Source organism: Microcebus murinus, chromosome 13 (assembly GCF_040939455.1).
Source record: "Microcebus murinus isolate Inina chromosome 13, M.murinus_Inina_mat1.0, whole genome shotgun sequence".
Classification (NCBI taxonomy): domain Eukaryota; kingdom Metazoa; phylum Chordata; class Mammalia; order Primates; family Cheirogaleidae; genus Microcebus; species Microcebus murinus.
Genome location: NC_134116.1, coordinates 75636302 through 75639025, shown reverse-complemented (window position 1 = coordinate 75639025; position 2724 = coordinate 75636302).

Here is a 2724-nt window from a genome sequence, read left to right as displayed (position 1 = left end):
CTTTGGTGTCATTGGTAGTCAGGAAGACATGTCCTTGCCACGAGTTTCCAGCAAATCCAGTGTGCGTTTGATGAGAAGATATGAAGAGGCATAGAGCAATCATGACGGGAAACAAATTACAGTGTTACAAACCCACTCGATATGAAAGGTATCACTGTGTAAAGAAGGAACACAGATAAGAAGAAACAAGATTAAGAATGCAGAAGAAGAAAGAAAACAGGAAAATTCTTTAAAAGAGAAATCAAGAAAAATGTTCTATATCTATATGTTAGAGAGGAGGGAAATAAGTCCCTTTTCTTCTTCATTATGTTTATTTAAAATTAAATAAATTCCTTTTAAAATCTCTTTCTTTGCTTCTCCATTGCATTTATTTAAAGATCACGGATGGAGATCATTAAGTAGAGAAAACGAAGCTTAGGGTGAGAGGATAAAGACTCAGACTTCATCCTCTGATGACATTATTAAAAAGGACTTTAAAAACTATGTTTTTAAAATAAAACAAAAACAAACAGGATTTGTTGGCAAGCATCCTAGGCGATTTTAAGAACAGGAAGATACTATTGCAAGACAATTAGCCATTTTTTCTAGAATTTATGAAGAAGATAAGTCCCAATGATCAGAGAAGGAAAGAAGTTCAGAAGACTGACTGGTGGAAATAACGTAGAATCATGACACATTAATGTGCACGTGGGTCTTAGACACGGTCTAGTCCCACCGCTTGATCTTACAAGAAGGAAACAGGAAGCCAGGTGATATGCTTGGCCAAAGTCATACCTAAATCAGAAGGCAGGGGCCACTCTTGCCTGGCTTGTCTTATGGCTTACAGCCTCTCCTCCCCTGCACCTCTGGCCCCATTACTCTTCCAGCCTCTTCATGGAAGGAGAGCTGGCTCCTAAAGACCCTGCTCCATCGCTGGGGCCGCGTGAGCTGATCTCCCCGGCCGGTGAAAGGCAGGCAGGATTCACCTGCGGTCAGCTCAGACCTCACTCAGGTCAAGGTTGCCGCCTTTGGGCTCAGCGGTACCACACCCCGGAAGCCACAAAGCAGGGAGCAAAGGGCTTCTGCTGCTGAAGTGGGTCTGGACGCAGCTCCAGGTGTTTGAATCTTGGCTCCGCCTCCTGCCCGATATCTGGCCTTTGACGAGCCGTCTAACCTCTCTGGGCCCCTGCCTCTTACTCTCCAAAGCAGGGATGATGACAGAACAGAAGGGTTGTTGTGAGGATTAAAGTAGGAATCCAGAAAAACATTTACAATGGTGCCTGGACCAAAGTAAGCACTGGAGAAGTGTTAAGTATGATTGCATTAGTACTGTTTGCCACACCCCTCTGCACCAGGCCTAACTAATCCCCCAGTACTTATCTCCATGGGTCAGCTGTACTCCTGCCCTCGAATTCCAAGTCTCTGTTGGGATCCGGCCTTGAATGGGTGCCAGCACACTGTCTGCGCCCACTGCCCTTATCCCTCAGGGGTGGACCCTTTCCCCTGCCCCACAGGCTTTCTTTGAGGTCCTGCCTCCTGTCTGACTTCAAGTGTGCCCTGATGCTTAGAGCCTCTGGTTGCCGGCGCCATCTCTGGACTGCAAGCCCTCAGATACCGTCTGCTGGGCCTGCCCCTGGGTAGGACTGGGTTGCGTGGCTGCCCCTGCAGGGCAGCTCACCACTGTCACGTTCCCAGCTCCCTTCTTCTCCATCCTGCCCCAGTCCAGTTGCTCATCTCTTCTCTCTACCAGCCTCTGCTGCTGAAGTCCTACCAGCCCTAAGCTTGGTCTAAGAACCTCCCCTGGCCCCCGAACCCCAGCTCCTTAAATAAAACAAAAACCTTGATCCACCAAAGTCAGCATTGCAGGGAGGATCTCATCCTGGCATTTCCTCTCCTTGGGTAGCCCACTCAACCCTGCCACCATGGGCTGGTCTTTGGGGTGCAGTGCTGCCTGTGGTATTCCACACAAGTAGACACATGCTTCTTTTAACTTCTACCAGCATCACTGAGACTGGCCATGACCTTTATCAGGACCCTACTGAAGGCCCAGACAGCACGACAGCAGATGTGGTATGCCCCCTCTGAGTCCACTGGGTGTTCCCCCTCTGCTCCCGTCCTGAGCCCCACCTGTCCCTAGTCAGTCATTTCACGGGGTCAGGTGCTCCAGAAGCAGCGAGAATCCATGGCTAAGGGGCTTGGGTGGAAAGCTGGAGGAAGCAGAAGCTGACAGGTTGCTGGCCTGCCTGGTTCCCTGGCCACCTGGCCCTCTTGCCTGGCTGGCAAGCTGCTGCCTGCTTTGTCCTCTGCTTAAAATGATGGCAGAGGAGGAAAAGAAAGGAATACTGTGATTTCAGTATCTAGGAAGAACAGCAATGACAATTAGCAGCCACCAACAATACAGTTTCAGTTTAGAAAAGTCCCAACGACTCATCCCTTATAAATGAAAAAAACTAAAGCCCGAAAATATTAAGTGACACACCCAACTAAGGCCTCAGAACTGAGTTAGTGATACGTCAGTACCAGGCACCAGCTTTCCTTCCTCAGCCACGGTGTTAGGCATGGCAGGTGGAGAGTCATTTAAACATTTTTGGGGGGCATCTATGGTTATTTTTTCATCCTTAATACTGTGAGATGGTTTGAGGAGTCTGATTGTGCCTAGAAATTGGAAGGTTTGCAAAAGGCCACCAGGGGTAGCATTAGCCTAAGAGAATCCTTTGGGACCTGCAAGGAAACTTTCAGGCTGTT